The 19,181-nt window shown below is 45.6% G+C and overlaps 1 protein-coding gene across 2 annotated transcripts in view; it reads right to left on the bottom strand.

The window, feature by feature from the left end:
- plxnb2b (plexin b2b) overlaps positions 1 to 19,181 on the bottom strand; it is a 122,105-nt gene that overhangs the window by 102,406 nt on the left and 518 nt on the right. The gene's annotated exons all lie outside the window — the stretch shown is intronic.

Raw genomic sequence — 19,181 nt, 5'->3', positions numbered from 1 at the left:
ACTCCTGCAACAGTGCAGAGTGTGTTCAGCTGCTTAATGAGTCGAGAATTGAATTTAGCTCAACAAAAGGATTTCATGATTACTTGTTTTTAAAATCTCCAACTGTTTGTTTGTTCTATGATTTAGTTTCAGAAACACTGAGATGTTGAATTATGTGATTTTAGATACAGCTGGAGAAATTCTAAAATCACTTGATCAGTGGTGTTAAATACTGAAATAATTAGTAAATCATTCGAGACTAAATGAAATTAACTGGCAATAACATAGATTCCTGATTTAGGATTTCATGACATAGAAGATCTGCAGCATCTCTCTGTTTCTTGTTCTTGTAAGAACTATACATTTTAACTGTTCAGAAAAGCTCAAGCGGAACATCATTTTGATCTTTGAGTACCTGCACTTGTTTGAGCAAAAAGTTGATAAATCGCAACAAAAAGATAAAGGGTAGATAAATTATTTGTTGCAGCCCAGGTGTAGATTTTTTGTAGATATAGCCCAACCCTACAGTTAATGTCTATGTAAACACAAAACAGAGAGATGCACCAAGCTTTACATACATTTAAGAGACTGTGTATTGGTGAATAACTGCTGGATGCAAATCGGACTACGATACGATGACCAGCTGGCAATTACATGTGCATCTATATGTAAACAAGCTTACACATATGTGCATGTGTGTATCCTTTGAACCCAGTCAAACATGTTTTCAGTTTTTTTAGAGGCTTTGACATTCCACCAATGTCTGTTTCTTATATTAGCAGGTCAGAAAGTCAGGAAGAGTTTTTCAGCTCCTGACCCTCCTGGACCCCCCCCCCCAAAAACATTGGCTCAGCTGCTGGAAGAGCGGCTGGCTTGTACCACCTCTGAGTATCTACCCAGACAGATGCATAGTAAGCAGTGCTGCAGCCAGTGTGGGTGTTTGGCACAACTGGCAGCAGTGCTGAGGCCATGTTTCGTTGGGCTTTCATGTGTGACTTGCAGCGAAAGTTGTGCTGAAGAAGATTTTTCTATGAAAATGGATCTTGGGCTGGGAAAAAAAAAAAAAAAAAAAAAAATCACATGATCTGCTGATGATTAATTATGGTCAAAGAAAAACAGTCCACATGAATGTGCCCTTTTTTTCCTTCTGTAGAATCACAGCAGATACGCAAATGGCGCACACTCCCACACATTCACAACAAGGATAGGAAGTGGAAGTGACTAACAGTAGCATAAGGACAACAACTTGTGAAAGGCGGAGTGTTGAAGTGCTATACACTGCTCTCTCCAGTGTCCCCAGCTGTCATTTCCACCATTAGTGCTCAACGTAGTGCCAGCTTGAAACTATTTTTCACTGGAAACTGTCTTTACTCTCCATATGAATCTATAGGCCATCATCCATATGACACTGTGGACCATTCTCTAAATCATTTACACTGGCCTATATATAGCCTGTGGAGAAAAGGTCATTATTGAAACAGAAAGCTATATTTCATAATTGCACCACCATGCTTCCATCCCCTCAGTGAAATTGGCTCTCCAGAATATATTCTCTCTCTCTCTTTTCCATCTCTCTTTATCTCCCTCTCTTGTCTGTTGGAGAGGGCGATTTTGACAGGCTGACTGTCTCCCCTGATGCAATAACCACCCTCCATTTGTATCTGAGGAGGGTGCATTAACTAGACAGCGTAATCAGCCCGCACAGGCAGCAAGCCTCACCAACCGACTGCTTTTTACCACTCTAACCTATAACAGCTCGTCATTAGGCCACAATTAGTACAGCTCACTCTGGGGGGGAAAAAAAATAACCCCTCAAAGACCTTTAGTCAGCAGAGTGGATGTGAGAAACAAGAATACTTTCACCAGACTCCATTGTTGCACGACACACTCCAGTGAAGTAATCTTATTTAATCACACTTCATGGTGAAGGTAATAGGACTGTAAAGTAGAAGATTAAAAAAAACCTCATGGTGACCTGGGACAATGGCAGAAACTAACCTGATACCGCGTGCATGTTACAGCAGAAGGTTTCGCAGTAAGGACTCTGATGAAAAAGGCTTATCGCCAGGCACTTCAGACAGTGCATAATTCATCTCAAAAGGCAGCAGGCGAAAAGGAGGGAAGAAAAAAAAAAAAAAAAAAAACACACATCCGAAAGCACTGCTTTATCATAAGTATGTGCACTTTCCAAAGCAGGGAGGTGAGTTTTGTTGAAGTGCCCGTGTGGTGAAGGTGCACTTCAGGTGAATTGTGATCATCCAGCGGAGGATGCAGTCGCACAAGTCTGCAAAAAGCAAAGTTCAGTACATACAAACATATTCCCTCGCTCGGGGGTCCTTGGAACAATAAAAAGAAATGCGTGTCTCTGTGTCATTTGTGGCATGCTGGCTGTGGGCAGACACAGATAAGAGTTTGGATCGGAGGAGGCTGACACACTGTGATTATCTCCCGTTGCTGGAATTGACCGTCCATCAATCCAGACGGCCAAGAGGACCGAGGCTGGCCGACTCAATTGTTGCCTGAGACGAGATTTTTTTTTTTTTTTTTTTTTTTTTTGATTCAATGACCTCAGTGTGAGAACATATGAGCTAGTTATCATATCTCTGAGACTGCAGCTCTTTCCTGTCTCTTCACGAATCTTTGTGAATAGGAATGGTGGGCATGAGTGCGCCAGTACAACAACACATTTGAAACACTTGACATATTTTCTCAATTTTCTTTTCAAGTCCTAGCACACAAACGGCTACATTCGGAGAGTACCGCCCGACTTTCCAGGACTCCCCCTCAAGTCCCAGTCTGCCTTCCTGGCTCTCTCACCACCCTCCCCCTCACCTCACGCTGCGTGTTCTGGACCTGAAACCGTGTCCGTGCGCCGGAGTGAGCCACAGGAGAGGTGGAGGAAGGGAAGGAGTGAGGAAAGGGAGAGGTAGAGAAAAGAGAGTGTGTGTGCATGTGTGTGTACATGTGTGTGTGTGTGTGTGTGTGTGTGTGTGTGTGTGTGTGTGTGTGTGTGTGTGTGTCAAGAAGCACATTCTTTCTGCTGAGCGCCATCTGGAAGTGGAAAGGTAGATAAACAATGACGTGAGTCGCATCCCCATCTCCTTCCCAAAGCCGGAGCAGACACACACACTCGCCACAATGCGCGAGCGCCATCACCACCGATCCCGCGCAGCGTGCCAAGCATTGTCAGGGATTGGGTCTTATCAATCGTTGGCCAGATACTGAGCAGAAGCATGAGGCAAACAAAGGGAAGGGGAGAGAACAAAAATAGAGGGGAGCTGCAAGTGACAATGAGAAACACAAATGAGATGATGGCTGGGAGCCACCCGTCCACGCGGCCCGGACCTACTCTATTTAATCTGGTCAAGTCTGCCCCAAAAATCAAAGCAATCTTCTCCAGTGAGCTGACAGAGGAAGGAATCCGACAGCCAATCCCACCCAAAAAGGAAGTTGCTGTGGAATTGAATGAGGGGATATGGGGCTGTGCAGCATTGTGCTAGGCATGCAGACTATTACGGCTGGGGAACTCTGCTTTATTTAAAAAAGTCCATTTGCATTCACTCAGCTTGCAAGTAGAGCTTGGGGGCAACGTTAGCTGCTGCTCCTGCTGCTTTTGAATTCCTCACCATATTTTTTAGGCCCTTCTGGCATGCAATATATTACAGTAGTGGTAGAAATCTTTATTATCCCTTATGGGAGAAATGCCCTTGTAGTAAGTCAGAGATAATAACAAAAACAATATCCGTACAATGCAAAAGCACAGAAGTTGAAGACTGATGAAGAGCAACAGCTGGAGCAACAGCCGGAGGGATGCTCCCTCTGGGTGCTACACCTCCTGGGGCCAACCTGTCCTGAAAGAGTGCTTAGCTAGACCTGAGTAAGACTAGAGTGAGACATACAAAGGCCACAGTGGGCATGACATGAAGAAATGGGGCCAAAATGAAGAGACTCTGACAGCTATCCCTCAGGCAGCCAGAGGAGCTGCACCTGTGTGCACCTCAGCTCTGCTCAGTTTAGTTTCTGTCTCTTCGGACTCCCCGCCCACTCAGAAACACACACACACACACGCAGCAGCCTCCTCAGCTCTGCTGGCACTGGCGGAACAACAGGAGGGAGGGATCAGGTGGCTGGGGCAAGCAGACGGAAAGCGAAGGACTGGCGAGGGGGTTGACAAATGAGTCTCGTCAGGTAACATTCACAGATGTGAAGGGATGGAGGGGAAGAAGAGGCAGAAGATAGGTTAAGGGAGGGGAGGGTGTCTGTCAGCTCATATTGGCCCATCAGCGAAAATCTCCTGCCCTGATTAGAATCCACTGCAGTCAGGAGAGGGGAAAAGCACGGACACTTTGAAGGAGGAGGCATTTAGAGTGGGTCTGTTTGCTCCCGCGGACCGCTCACTGATTCTGATTGAGGAGACAACGGAACATAGCCTCCATCTCACTGCCTGGGATACTTCTCACTACGATGCCTCTGATCAAGAGGAGCAGGGGGGACTAGGCAGAGGGAGAGCCCTGGAAGCACTCAAGGGCCTGGAAATTTGGGTCAGACACATGACATATTAATACAATGACTGACGAAAAGAGAAAGTGAGAAGAGAGGAAAGGGAGAGAAAGTGAAAGGAGAGGACTGACAGGGAGCCAAAAATATTCAGAGCAGGAGAGCGGATTTGTGTTTCAACATGCCCCAGCACGCAGGGGAAACAGGAAATTCTTCTCAAGCAGCTTCAGAAAATAAAAAGCAGCATAATAACGTTAAAGTGATTTTGGCCAAATGAATGCGCGATCCTTTAGCCGTATTCAGACCTTGATGAATGCCCACTGTCTAGGCTGTTATTAAACACCAGAGAGACTGGTTGGTCCCTGTGCCAGGCAAAACTAATTAAAGCCAGGCAGATGTGTCTGGACAGCGGTGTACCACACACACACACACAATGTTACACACTTGTTCTCTTGTACGCATCCTTATACTCGTGCATGCACACACACTCGCACAACCTCTAAATGGGCTGTTAACCATGTCCACAGTGCAATCAGCGCCAGCTGATGAGCCGTCACCGTGCCAACTAGACCAGGTGAACACAAAACAACAGCATCTCAGATTCAATTTCTAACTTCAGTGTGTTTGACTTGTGAAACTTTTTGTCAGGCAGCGGCCAGAGAGAGGGAAAAACGCGTTTCCCCCTGGTGCCTTATTATCCTCACCAACACCATGCAACACGTCTCGTTTCTGTATTCCCTACCTTCTCTGCTGCAGGTGATGATGAGAGTTAGGCTAACAGCAACCAATTAATCTTTCATGGTGCACGTGTTCTTGCTTTTGTTAGGTCTGCTCCATGAAATTGTATGAGACTGCAGCTATACAATAGAGGGCTTGTGACGCTTTCATCCTCCTCTTCCTCTTCCTCCTCCCCTCCTCCTCTTCCTCCTCTCCACTTTTCATTCTCATATTTTGTGAACAAACAGCTGGGCCTTTTTTTTTTTTTTTTTTTTCAAAAGCTATCATTACAGCAGTCTACAGGCATGAGAGCTGCACTCCAAATCACTGATGGAAGCCAAGCTAGCCGAGTCAGAGCTATAGATGAAATTGCATTGGGGATGTGACTGCTGGGGAGGAGGAAGTGGGGTGTGTGTGTGTGTGTGTGTGTGTGTGTGTGTGTGTGTGGAGGGTGGGGGGGTTGGGGGACTCTGTCTATATGATAATAAACACATGCTCACATACACGTACACAAGCGCATGACATGAAGCAACACAAGCACCCGTGTTTTATCTTCATTTAGGCTGTCGGGCTCATCCCCTCGTAATCACACCGATCTCAGGTCATATACACACAGCAGCAGCTCTCTCAGTCTCTAAAAGACACATACACACAGTGGTGACTAATCACCCATCTGGAGAGCCGTTCCCAGGTCTGGATGACAAAGCGCCTGTGCCCACAAATATAGGCTAATGCCCTTCTCAACTAAAGGCTTAGGCTGCATTACAGCCAAGCAGACAGGTCTAGAGAAGGGGGGGGGGGGCTTATGACCTGGCTCAGACAAGCATGGACAGGGGAGGAAGCAAGTGACATCACAGATAAGGGTGATGTACTTTGGCTAGCTGCTAGTGGCTACATGGAGCTGACAAGTCTGTACGTGCAGTTGATTTCAATAACAGCTCCCTGAGTCAAGGGCAGAGGGAGGGCAGAGGCAAAATAGTAGGAAAAGCCATTTCAGTGTGACTAGGCTAGTTTGTGGAGTGAAAAATCCAGTGTGGCTTACCCACAGGGCTTTGCTGAAACCCTCCCGTCCCTAAATATTAGTGTGTTAGCAGTGGCAGGTGCTAGCCACCCCCTCGAAGCAGCCCACAGTGTAGGGCTTATCCTCCAAATGCCTCAACTACTGTGGAAAACTGTTTCTCAAGCAAAAGCTGGCTGCCGGCTGGCATGATCCAGGTAAGTGCGGTGCGGTGAGGGGGGGACCTGAGGCAACCAAAGCCAGGTTCAGAATGTGGGACAAGGTTGGATCAGAGCCAGGAGCCATTAGCGAGCTGTGTGTCTGACACAACGGGCAGAACTCGACATTTTCAAAGGCGTAGAAGGACTTGAACAGAGCCGTGGTGAAGAGTGCTAGGCAGCTGTTTCATTCAGGCCCTCTGATAACACCCCCCTGTTCAGACCGGCTACTGCAAGCAGGGCAGGGGACCGAAAAGCTGCACAAATACAAATCACTTCTTCGATAGTCTACACTGAGCTAAGCAAAAAGTTGTGCAGTGGCTTTCTCTCATTCTCATTTCTTAGCCGATCAAGCCTCTTGTGGTTCAATGTGTGAAGCTCTAAAGAATTTTAATGTGCCGGCGTGCAGTTAGATTAATGTGCGTCTTTACAAAAGAGCATATGACAGTATGGTTAATAAGCAGAAAACACTTTAGCTATCAGGACGAGACAGCAGTATGAACAGACAAAGATCTAGCTAATGGCCCTAGCCATATCATTTACCGTACAGCCCCTAGCCAGACGAAGGATCACACGCTGGCTCCAAAGACAGGGAAGAAGGGACACTTTCATTACTTAAGAGATAACATCCGACGAATACTTTCTAAGGGATGAGTCTTTGCTTTCAACGCTCACCATGAATCAGCAAACAACTAGCACATCAATTATGGGTGTGGGAAATGAAAACTCAGGGTTATTTAATTCTCTTTTTCCACTTAGTGCCTGGATGTAACTATGAGCAATGTGACTAACGGATGGAAGCACAGGCACTTAACCCCAACAGAACAAGCTTTTTAGTTTTTGCAAAAAAAAAAAAAAAAAAAAAAAAAAAAAAAAATCTTAGCAATGTGACTCTCATTTCAATTACAAATCAGTGGAACAAAAAAAAAAGTAATTTAAAATAGTGATGGGGAAATCATGTGGCTGTGAGTGGTGCTTGATCTCAACAATCAGTCACAGATTCAAGTGGACTGCGCTCTGCTGGCCCACCTATCACATACTGACCATTGCAATCACCAAAAACAACAAGCCTTTACATCTGTGACTGTGTCTCAGTCCCATTAAAAACCCATCACACCCACTACCGCCATGCTACGCTTACTGCGCTCAAAATGTATTGCTATAATTGGTTCCACTGCACCCTTCATGCATTCTGGACGGGCCGACCGGCAAATGCAAACAACTCTGCCGTAACTGGAAGAGAACCAAACTCTGGTCATGTCTCAGTCACAATCAAGCATGACAAATTAGTTACAATTAATGGCAAAGAAGTGAAAACACGAGGACTGTTTCAATAACACGAGAAGAAGAAAAAAAAGTGTGGGGTTAAAAGGAGAAGAGGTGAAACAAAACATCGTTCACTGCCTGCTACAGGAGCCTGAGGGTGATGACAGTTTGACTCTGGGATGATGGCACAGCTCCAGATGACAACACACACTCCATCACCCTGCACAAACAGACAGAAAGGTGCGGTTGTGAAGCAGGATCTGTTGTTTCACAGCGGCCACAGTAAGGCCACAACCATGTCATTAGCCCATCCAGCAAAGAAGAGGGGCCCCGGAGCCTGGAGACTCACGGGAGACTAGACAGAGCGTTTGTGTGAGGGTGTCTGACAACGAGAGTAAGATAAACAGAAAGCTAAGAAAAGAGTTAGACTGCGAATGTGTATGAAAGTGTGACTGAATGAAGTGTGTGCGCGCGGAGGTGGCTGTGTGCCATCAAGGCTCAACTCTAGTTAGAGCGAGCGCTGTGGAGATGTTTGTCATACCAGAGCGAGGAGCGTGTCTGGACTGGGATGAGACTTAAAGAAAATGTTAGCAGGCCCCTAAGGCTCTGACTGAAAACACACTGTCCTCTCTCTACAACAGGACATACTTAAAGACTGACTCGCAAGCTCATGATTTAAAAGGAGGGGGGGTCTTAAGGCCACTCATTAGTATTAAAAAAAAAAAAAAAAAAGGAAATTACAAAATGAGAGCAGAGGGCAGGAGGAGAAGTTTTTAATGGAAAAAAGTGATTTATAAGCAAAATGTAACTAATTATCACCAGCAAGAGACAATAGAAACTCACAATCAGTCATAATTGTTTCTCGGTGTGACATGACTGCAGATAAAGGAAAACTATAATTGATATTCTGAACTGACTTTTGTTAATTAAAGCACTGATTATTCTGCTAAACAGACTTCGACAACCAGAGGCGCAGCACTGCCCTTTACAAAAGACACTCGCACAGCGTTAAACTGAATTCCTGTGAGGCATCAGTTTTTGGCAGCACGCTGTTGTCCGGGGATCAGGACGTCCAATGATATGTAAACAAGCACAAAAATGGGAGAGTGGTTTGCATACGAGGCAATCCTCAAACCGAGCACTTTTATTTGTTTTCACCAATAAATGTCAAGCTTTATTAATTGACCGAGCCTGAGAGGGACAGAGGCTGGAAGGGGTGAAGAGGCGGTGTGTGTGTGTGTGGACTAATGTGATTTCATCCCTCTGCTGCTCTTGGGGGACATTGATGCCAAAAACCTTATATTTATTATATGCATAAACCTCAACTTGGACAAACTCTCCATAGCAAAAAAAAAATAAGGGTTGAAAATTATCTTAATCCTCCTGTCGGAAAAGTTTACAGAAAAAAAAAAAATGCCCTGTGATTACTACAGCATATCTGTGGACTGAAGGGTTTGTGGATTAGAAAGGTTGGACAGGGACCTTGGCTTACTGAGAGCCAGGTCTGGGCATATAGGGGAGGCAGTTGAGGGTAGTATACTTAATGGAAGTGACAGTCAGCAGATACGCGCCAGTCCTCTCCGTCCACAATCGCTACTGCCCCCTCCTCCTCCGACAGGCCCAGAAAAGGAAAGAGAGGGGAATTTAAAAAATAATAAAAAAAAGAAAGAAAAAATCCAACCTTTCCCCCATCTACTGATTACACACAATACACTCTAGCACACCGGGAGAGAGGAAGGGAAGGTGAGGGGTTGGGGGGGGGAGTGAATAGACGGGGAGTGCTGCCAGGGCCTACTTTTAGATACCATGGTTATCAGCGAGACAAGGAGAGAGAGAGAAACAAAGAGGAAGTTTACTGGCGTTGTTTTATCTGGAAGGGCATTAAACCGAGAGGCACACAGGGGACGAGACAGTGAGAGTGAAGAAAAAGACCATTCAGAGGGAAAAGGAGAAGTCAGGCAACCTTCAGAAGTGTCCTGTCTCTCTAACTCACGGTCACAGATACGCACGCACTCATGCAAGCACGCGTGCACAGACACACACACACAGTTTGCCCTTGGCTGAAAGTCATCCCTGGTTCATGGTCGCCGGCTTTGATAGGAGTCCAGGCCGTGGAATGAGTTACTAACGACTCAGAAAGCTGCTCGTCGGGCTATTGGTGCAGCTTGATATGCAGCGAGAGAAGCTGTCGCTGGTATGGAAACTGAATGTGGCCTTTGATAAAACACTCAAAGAGGGATAAAAACAGAACTGGAAGTGGACAGCCCATTAGGCCGAGATTGAAAGTCGGGTAGATAGGGAGGGTAACGCGATGATGACTGGGGGTAAATCCGTAACCTTCACGCGCTGACCTTGACCCTGTCAGATGGGGCTGAGGCTTGCAGGGTGGTGTGCCCAACACTCTGGAGAGGAATGAGAGGCATGTTGATGAGGGGACCCCCCCCCCCCCCAAACACACCCACCGCCACCACCACTGCTGCCACGGCCGCCGCCAAACACAGCACCCAGGCAGCCCGCCGGAGCCCACTAATCAGAGAACTTAGCCACTGACCTCTCCACAGGCTCTATACCTTTTAATGAGATCCATGCCTTTGATTCGTCTAGCTGCCTGGAGGGAGAGACAGATCATGCATAAGCTCACACACACACACAGACACGCACGGACACGCACGGACGTCAACTTTACCAACTCTAGATGGACACATTCGCATCACATTCACTGCTGTGGACACAAAGACACGAGAGATGTACACGGCTGAAATAATGAACACTCTGTAATCCACAACAGCCAAGGGCTCTCATGCGTGTACACACATGCACTGGGGAAGTGGATACACAACCAAGGGCCAGAACAAGCACTGCCTGAGAACTAACTAAAGCCAACTAATCAGCACACACGACAACACACAGAACCACACAGACGTAAGCCGGGCCCGGCTCAAGGACACAACACCCACCCCGTTAAGAGAAGGCCGAGGGAGGTGCAGGTGAGATTGGATCCAGACATGCTCGCTCACAGATAGAATTGAATTATTGATCAGCCAACAGATTGTGTTATGAGGAATTCATGGATCCATGCCTGGGCTGCCCTGCTCCCTTAGGGTGAAAGGCAGACTGTGTGTGGACTCACTGTACATGTATACATTTGTTTACTGTATCTCTGTGTGTGTGTGTGCGCATGTGTGCATATGTGTGCTAAGGGAAGCAAGCTGCCCCGGTCAAAGTCCAAATTATTTTCTGTGGGCGAAGTGGGCAGTGTGAGCTCGCACTTAGACAAGACAGAGCAAACAGTGAATCGATCAAGCTGGCTGGGGTGATGCATACAGAAGGAAGGCCTCACCCTCGCTGCGCTGAGAGGGCTTTAACTGCTCACACACTGAGTGGCTCTTTCATTGGCACTCAGGCAACAGCACAATCCTCAGCTCTTAATACCAGCAATGGAAAGAGAGGAAATGGGATTTTTATTTGTCTGAGCTCCACGGGTGGTCTGCTGCTGCTAATAATGCACTGAAATACAGGGCCCTCACTTAGCTTGGGCTCTGCTGCTAACATCAACACCAGCCAACATGAGGTGCATGGCATTGGACAAAGGTATGACTGTAGTCTGTGGTGAGGCTGTGGCACCTAACAGAAGTCAGAAACCTTTCAACAGTTCCTCAGAATATGAAATGAGTCGGTGTGACAAAACTTTTTTTTTTTTTTGGTACTGCATAACTTTGTCCCAAGCCTTTATCTGGTTCTTCACAAAACCAGTCTGTAGCCAGGTCATGCTGGTCTGTGCCTGAGCTTTTTACAGTAAGATAAAAACAATACAAGGCTGTGAAGCCACAGCACAAATGTTGTTATTTCATGGACACAATGGCTGGAACTTAACCGTGTGGTAAGGCCTAACAAAGATCCTGTGGATCACAACTCTGCCAGCATAGAAGAAACACCAAATCACTTTAGTACAGTCCAATCAGATTTCCCAAACTGAACAAAATTGACACCTTATCACTTGGAATTACACCATTTTTTAATAATCTTGCTGTTCTTTGGTGATTAGGAGATGTTTTGTTTACGTGCAGAGCAGATGTGTGATTTTAGCATGCTGCTCAAGGGGGATAATATTTTATTTTCAAGTTGGAAGGTGTAGACACATAATAACCCAGTGGGACCAAGACGCGAGTTTGTTTTTTCCATTACCCAAAGAGGAGACCAGCTCCATATGACTAATTAAACGACAGACACAGAGGAATGCGTGATGACAGCCCGACGGCGTACAGGGACTGGAAGTGAAACAGAACAGAACAGAACCTGGTTAAAAATAAAAACTCTGGCTAAGGGAGGAGGAGGAGTAGTAGAGCCATGTCAGTGGAAGTGCAGTGTTGATCTCAACAGGGAGGGCAACAGAGAAATCTTAATGGAGGTCTGGAGTGGTGGATAAATGGCTACTCTGGCCCGGTCATGCCGCCAGTCGGCAGCGGTCCACCAGTAAACAAGCGACGCCGCACTGACATGGCCCCTTACACCCCACTTTGCTTCAATCTGTTATTGGAATGCTGCACACACCTCCTCCATGTCCATTTGAAATAGGATGAGAGTAGAAGGGGGGGAAATGTCTCCTGGTGAGACTTGTGTGATTTGGGGATCCAATTTGGCAGAGTGTTTTCTGTAAGCATTGTAACGGCAGCTTGTCGTCAGAGAACACACTAGTGAGCAGCATTAGGTGGTTCGCCGTGTGCGGAGGAAAGAGACAAGGTCTTTGGTAATAAGGTTCTCTAACCCCAGCAGCAGATCTCCTCCCCTAATGACTGTAATTAAAGAGCCCAGCTCCACAGAGGGATCAATGGCGTGGGATCAGCTCAGACGTAGACGAGACGTAGCTGCAGCAGAAGGAAGCGACCACAGGGCTGAGTTTAAAAACTTACAGGCCTGAACAAATGGTAGGCTTGCGTGTGTTATGAGGGCTTGTAAATATTTAGGCATTCTTACAGGGGCATGTGGCTGCCACTCTGATGTCATTTCTCCACATATCATTTGCCTTAGTTAGAGGCTGAAAACCCCAGTGTGGAGTCAACTGTAAACACAGATCTGTGAAAAGGGGAATACTGGGAAACAGAGTGTCACAGGACAAAAATAAACAGTGCAAGAAGCGCAAGTTATCTGCATGACCATCACATGGCTGAACAGCTGGATTCAGATTAGGGAAGAGAAGCAGCAGTGCAGAAAAATGCAGATACCACGTCTACATGATTTGCAGACACCAGCATAAAATATCCAACTACTTCCTTTTTCATGGAAAAAAAAGTTGAGAGGGGAAACTACAACTGGGCAGCTTTGAGGCTGCCCAGATGAGTCAGTGAGGAATAATGCATGTCATCACGGCTGCGTGAATAGGAGAGTGAGGCTGGGGGGCAAGCGCAGGCACCCAAGACATAGAGCTATGATGACACCTCCACAGATCTGCATTTCAGAAGACAGCTCTGAGCCCCAGGCAGGTTTGAAGCACCAGGATTAATATCCACGTAGACTATAGACACACTGAGTAAGAACAGACAAAGAAGAGACTTAAAAAAAAAAAAAAAAAAAAAACAGAAAAAGTTATGGAGTACAAGAGAACAGATACAGAGAGACTCTGTTCTGCTGATACAGAAGTATGTTCATGGAAGTTAACATAAACAGGAAGTTATCAACACAAGGGCAGTGAGTACTTCCACATTGCTCCAGTTCTAAGGGCTCACGTTCCTGTAGGAAAACACCAAGCCACAGACGTGTGAACTCCCACAGGTCTGCCTCTATAGTCCACCATCATGCCCCAACTCAACGAGGTCAATGGCAAGGTAAAAGCCTGAGTCATACCAATGCCCTCCATGAGTCTGCTCCCCAGAAAAAAAAGCACAAAACAAAATGTGACACATCTAACCACCAGCCTATATTATTTCTATTTTGCCATTTCTATTTTCTAATTTGCCATTATTCTTTTATCCCTACTGAGTCTTTCTGTTGCTGCACTGGGCAGCTCATATTCCCATGTGGGATCAATAAAAAATTTAAAAAAAAAAACTTCAAAAACATTACTGTTGCCTTAGAAAATCCAACCTCAGACATTAGCAACCTTAAATTTTAGAGGCCGGTGGTCACCTCAAAATGTCAGTCTCTAAGGTTAAGGCCGTTTCTTTGGCAGTATTATTACTGCTACTGAGACTGCTGCCACAGTTTAACGGTCAGTCAGTGTACAGATGAGAGGCAACAGAGCCAGTGGCATTTAACTAGATTCTCAGTAACTTTAACAACTGCTGTATGAACAGATTTTAATAGGTCCCTCTTGGATCATAGGCTACTGAAAGGCCACGATACCCACCTCATTTAACAGAGACAAGGATACGATGCTGACAAAAACATGATTTCATTTTCATAATATCATTTTACTGTGAACTGAAATAAAAGCAGACAACCCTGCCTTAGCCTTTGCCTTCACAATTCATTTTAAAGACATACTGCCCAACGGCTTTGAAGACGGTCTGCAAGCTTCACACTGACAAGCACAGGTACGTCTGGAGAACATCTCATCTTTCCACCATGAGAACTTGCCTGACTTTGAATTTTGATTGAAACAGACAACCAAGAGACAGATACCCAACCTCCAGCAGTGCTGCCACCCCCATGTCCACTTCCAACTGGCAGCAGATTTCAGCAGATGCCAGTGATAATAAGGACAGCATATGTTTCCTGAAGATCTAAATTACTATTGCTATTTTAGACCACATTCTGCCTATAGATTTTATAAAAATGCAATTCTGAGGTTCTCTAATGTAAAAATAAACTAAATGAACATTTTGTATTATAATTTTTTATAAATCAAATTATATTTTGTATGTATAAATACGTAAATAAATAGCTGTCTACAGCAATATGGAAATTACAGCAATAAGCAAGTTAATTGTTGATTGTGTTGTTCATGCCAACAAAATGTGCATTGGTGACAAAATAACATATGTTTTAGTTGTTGTATTCTGCAAGTGAGTTACTTCCCAGATCCAAAAGGATCATTCATCTCCTCTCTAAAGGTACACTTGCACAGCCCATCCATCTCTGTCTTCCTTGGTTTGCCACATTATCTTCTCCCTTAGCTCTATCAGGTTGGTGTGACCTTCATCTCCAGCTGCTGCCAGTGCACTGACCCTTCGTGCATCTGTCACCCACCAGTCCTGGCTTGGGCTCAGTACTTCATAATTAATCGCCCACTGTACATGCACAAAATAAAAAAAAGAAATAAAAAAGCAGAGGGCCACTACTCGACGGCGACTACCAAATTAACATAAACCAGCTGGATGTCATATTAACTGTAAAGCAGAGGTGATAATTAAAAACCATCTTGGCAGGAGTAAATTGGTCAGTTTGAGGATTAACTGTGAAATGACTCACACAGATAAAAATGAATTGCACCCTCTGGTTCCCGAGCTCGGATTAAATGGCACTCAACGTAGAGCAACTCTCAGTCAAGAACAAAAAGTGCAGTGAAAATACATTACAGGTGGAATAAGTGGCTCTACACACAGTTTCCATTATTCCTCTGTGACTGTAAGCCTAAGTCCATTTCAAACCCAAATCTCTGAGAAAGATATATCAGCAAGCTGCCAAATCCTGCACAGGCACCCTCAATTTGCACAGAAATGAAGCGGCGACTCATCTTCAATATGTTAAAGTCTGAGAGATCTGAGAGTCGTCTTTTCATCATAAAGCAAAGGAGCTGGACTAAACATCGCCCGTCACATTACACTGATTGAAGCAGGCACGACCAACTTCTCTCTCAAGTGTTTAAATGGACAGCATTTTGATAGCAATGCGTGCCAGACTCAATTACCAAAGCAAAAAATAAATTAGCTTCCCGCTCTCTCTTCTCCTGCCAATACAAGCCTGGAAAAGAACGCATCTGACTAAGATTTCCCAGGGTAGGAATCAAGGTGACCCCCTCACTCTCATCACTGCTGATAAGTTTTCAGATACCTGCTTCTTTGGTGTCAGACTGAAATGCCTGGCTGGGTGTGAACTTTTGCCAGTGGCCTGAGTAGGTGGGCTGGTTGACATGCCTCCTGTGAGCAGGTAGCATCAAAACCCTCAGCGATACTGTGTCTCTGTCAGCCTGTCAGTTCAGCTGCCATGGCGAAGTGGGTGATGGGGGGGGCGGCTGAGGCAGATGTCTGTATTGTGTATCCATCACTGGCGTTCAGTCCTCAGCTATGCAACCTCAAGGCTGCTGACAGCCAACACCACTGTTGTTCCCAAAATGCCTTTTCAGCAGCAATGAAGATCATGTTTTCCTCTCGCTTGACTTTTTTTCCCCCCAAGCAGCTGCCTATATCACATCAACCGTCTATCTCTCGACTTTAATTTTCTTAATATTAAGATGTCTCAGTTCTCGAGCAGAACACCCTGCCCACAACCTCTCAACCGAGCAATTAAGGCAGCTCCCTCCCCAACGTGAATCATTTATCTCTTTCAGGAGAGTGAGCATGTTTACAATATTCATCATGTTCCTGTTACTCATTCTTCGAGCACTGGGAGTGTGGGGAAGAGTCACAGCGGTTAAAAGGTAAAGGTGAGGGCATAGGAAAAGCAGCGCAGACAGCAGCAGCACATGTTGGCAGCGGCGTGGAGAGGAGAGTAAGCCATGATGGGGTTGAGCGTATGGTGTGGTTGGTCATGGACATTGCATGAAAGGCAGTGTGGGTTGAGAACGCGTCAAGGTTGTTTTAGAGGTAAAGGTACACCCTTGTTGAGCTGAAGTTGGGGCTGAAGTTCTTGGCCCTGGAAGTTAAACCCTGGATTGCAGTGAACTGAAAGCTGGATGAGGTGCCAAGCTGCTATCTTCGTCCACAAAGCCAATCTCATATCCTGCTGCTGGGGGAGTTAGCATGAGAATTAGCATGATCAGACCCCGTAGGTCTGTCATACATCAGCCTTGTTATTATCTCTGATCTCAACTGCAAAAGAAGAAGGGGGAAAAGTGTTGAGTGGCGAGGCTGGTGAGGGTTTGCTGTGTGTGAAGTACAAACAAAACCACATTGGAGCAAGAGGATGGGGGTAAAGAAAGAAAAGCTGTTGAGCGGTTAGTTTTTAGGATAAGGCCATGAAGTCCAAGGGCACGGGTGGCAGCTGTAAAACCCAGCGGAGATAAGATCAGAAATCCACCTCAGCATGACGTCCCTTCATCATAGGATAATCCTCAGACATGAAAAGACGAGCCTATCTCCAATCTGAAGGAAATCTCTATTCCCCAGATTCTTCAGCTGTCTAATGCCAAGCTGACACGCCCTTCACGCATCTGCCCACATTTCCCTGAAGCGTATGTGTACCTTAGATAAGCAAGTGAAACAAGGTAATGCATATGGGGCTTTCTCATGCGCGCCACACCTATGTAATGACCAACAAGTTTACAAAGTCCACTCTGAATAGCAGAAATGTCGGTCAAAGTGTACATAGGAGTGAGCTTTTTCAAATGAAAGTAGGCCTAACAGACAGAGCAATACAACAATGGTTTGGATTGCCACCAGTGGCATACAAACAAATCATGTATCAGTTAGTTCAGTGTTGTTTTTCTGTTTGCAGGCTGCAGACAGGATGGCATGGGATTGCTTGTTGCTTACAAGGATTATGGTTTTATTTTCAAAATGGAAATGACAGAAGTCAGTAATCCAATGCAAAGGAAACAAAAGAGACTAGGGATGGGTTCAAATTCATTTGACCTCAAAAATACTGCAAAACTCTCTGAAATGCTGTGCATGCTTCCAGGAGATGGCACGGTTTAAACTATCTGAGAAAACTGTGACACTAAAAAGGACAGGATGAACTCTGGCTTACCCAAAACATGCAGGAGCTTAACAGCTGAGTGCTCACTGGCCAACCATTCACTACCTCCGTCCCTCAGTTGGTCAGAGGCTATTTTACTGGATCCAAAAATACTTAAAGTGGATCTCACCACAAAGTTTCATTTCCAGAGCCAGTGGCCTATTACCAAAAAAAAATAAAAGGAAGAAAAAAAAAAAAAAAAAGGGGGAACTCATGAAAATGCCTGCTTTGTTTGTTATTTTCTCTGCTCCCTTGTATTACAGGGTATCAGCCTACATTCAGCTTTTTGGGATTGTTTTGCTGAATTTTCAAACACTAACATGACCTGAATGAGAAATGTCTCCTATTCACTTGCCCTGAAAAGAGCATCTATGATGAAGAAGTCTGGTACGTTTGTCTTTTTCACCCTTGCGGAGGAACAGGAGAAAACATTTATCACCACTCTCCTGTGCGCAGATAAGGTGTCTCTATTTATTCAGAGTGGAAGAGATAAACCCTGAATGAAGCATTGTGGGGCAGAGAGAGAGAGAGAGAGAGAGAGAGAGAGAGAAGGAGAGACAGAAAGATGGTGGAAAGAGGGAAAGGACAAGGAAGCAGCTTGGTTTTCAATTGACTGTGTGTGTCCATGTGAGCAGATGGCATCTATTGGAAAACCATCCCCGCACAGTCAGGAGACTGGAGGCTGACCCTGTGCTCCAACCCCCTTCCAGCCACCACTACTGCCACCAGCAGTCGCTTTTCCTGTCTCCACGTGCCTCCTGCCTTCACTAATCCATCCCCACTATGAGACTGTTTGTATAATGTTATTTAATGGGAATAATCCCCAGGGGATGGAGCATCCTAAGTACAGTAGGTCTGCGCACACGGGAGGCGGAAGATGGCAGGGGTTGAAAATAAAAGGACGATTTAGAAAGACAACAAGGCAATACAGTGGTCTGTTGAGGGCCGCGCCAGGGACTGAGAGATACAGAACTGCACGGGAGATTCAACAGGGACATGAATGGTGCTTCTGTCTCCTTGTTCTCCACAAGAGAGACAAGACAGAGAGGGGGGGGGGCTAAGGGGAAAGGAAAAACAAACAAGAGGCGATGCTCACTACTACTTCTGTCCTCTCAGCTGTTGATGTACAGCCTACTGTCCAGAGGTGAGGAACACAGCTCACACGCCCGTTTCTCACTGAAATTGCCTGTGTAAAGGGACAGACGGCTCCTTGTGAGGTGACTGGGCAGATGCTGCGGCTGCAACGCTCCTGAGATGAAATGCTTGGTTTAGAGAAGAGCAGCTGTTGAGTTTAACAGTAGAGCAAGTTTGCACTCGGGCAGGCATGACAGCAAACATGAAGCGTCTCCATGACACATTTCATCATTTCAGTCCAACAACGTCGCTGTAGATATTTCAAATGTTTCAGAAAGCCACAGTCCTCCCAGATAATCATTTCATGATTGTTGTGATGCTTCAAAGCGTCTTTGTTTGCAGCATATTTCCGGGACTTATTTCGGGAATAGCCTTCAACACTTCGTAGCAGCAAAATAAAAGCGATTAATGAAACAACATGCAGAGAACAGCGGTTTCCGCTCCCTCGCCATATCGATAAGGCGTATATTAGGCTATGAAAACTTGGTGCTCACATTCAGCACATTTATAAGTAAGGCTACCGTTAAACGCTGAAGTAAATA

The sequence above is a fragment of the Trachinotus anak genome, unplaced genomic scaffold (genome assembly GCF_046630095.1).
Source record: "Trachinotus anak isolate AG129_WGS33_773 ecotype Australia unplaced genomic scaffold, CSIRO_AGI_Tana_v1 ptg000002l, whole genome shotgun sequence".
NCBI lineage: Eukaryota > Metazoa > Chordata > Actinopteri > Carangiformes > Carangidae > Trachinotus > Trachinotus anak.
This window is presented reverse-complemented; position numbering and strand designations above follow the sequence as displayed.